Source organism: Brassica oleracea, unplaced genomic scaffold (genome assembly GCF_000695525.1).
Source record: "Brassica oleracea var. oleracea cultivar TO1000 unplaced genomic scaffold, BOL UnpScaffold00285, whole genome shotgun sequence".
NCBI classification, from domain to species: Eukaryota; Viridiplantae; Streptophyta; class Magnoliopsida; order Brassicales; family Brassicaceae; genus Brassica; species Brassica oleracea.
The window spans coordinates 274,237-275,212 of NW_013617415.1; positions in this window are offsets into that span (position 1 = coordinate 274,237).

Consider the following 976-nt stretch of genomic DNA (forward strand, 5'->3'; position numbering starts at 1 on the left):
AACCGAGCCTTGTTCTATTGGACAAAAATCAATCCACTGTTTCAGATAAGAAGAAGGAGGATGCTAGATATCTAGAAAAGAAGGATGATGCTTTGGCACTTTGCCGTGCAAAGAGTGATCGAACAAGGAAACTTGCCCGATCACAGAAATCTCCTTATACGGCAAACAGGACGGCCAGAGTGATCATTTCAAACAGAAAGCTTTATCCAGGCTATAATCCTTTTACACCAATTGAAAAGAATAAGTTGAGGGAGCTCGCTGAGTGGTTGAAATCTTGTCCGTAAGTGTTTGCTTTTCACATAATAGCTTGCTTTTCCCATAAAACCTGATTGCTTTTCAACATTTTGTGTTTGCAGTTATTATAGAACAGCTCTCGATAAAAAACCACGTAAAAGTAGAACTTGGTGGTATCAAATCCTCCGAACCTCCCTAGAGTGGCTGGAGGACTGTGTAAGTCTTCTGCTATGACGTAGACAACTTACTTGTAAGTCGTCTGGTAAGTCATCTACGTAGAAGACTTACCACTAAGTCGTCTGATATCTTCTGACTTGTACTTTATTTTATATGCAGCATATTGATGCTTGGATTAATGTGCTGAGGAAGAGGTACAACGCTAACCCACAACATTTCAGGAGCGAGAGAATGTGCTTCCTTGATCATCTCTTTGCTCAGCAATGGAGATTCAACTTCAAGGATTTTAAGGACTCGAAGCCCGATCAAAACGGTTTAGGAAGAAGACTCCCTGGTGGGGCGTGGAATTATTATGCAGGCACTATACCATCATTTTGCAAATCGAACAAGGTTTGGGGGACGGATATTGATGATATCTATGCGCCAGTAAACTTCGCCGACAGTCATTGGATTGCTATTTGGATATCGATCCCTAAGAGGCACATAGTCGTCTTTGACAGCATTTGTTCCAGTATCTCCCCAGAAGAACTCGATGTGGTAATGGAGCCTTTTCTCTACATGGTCC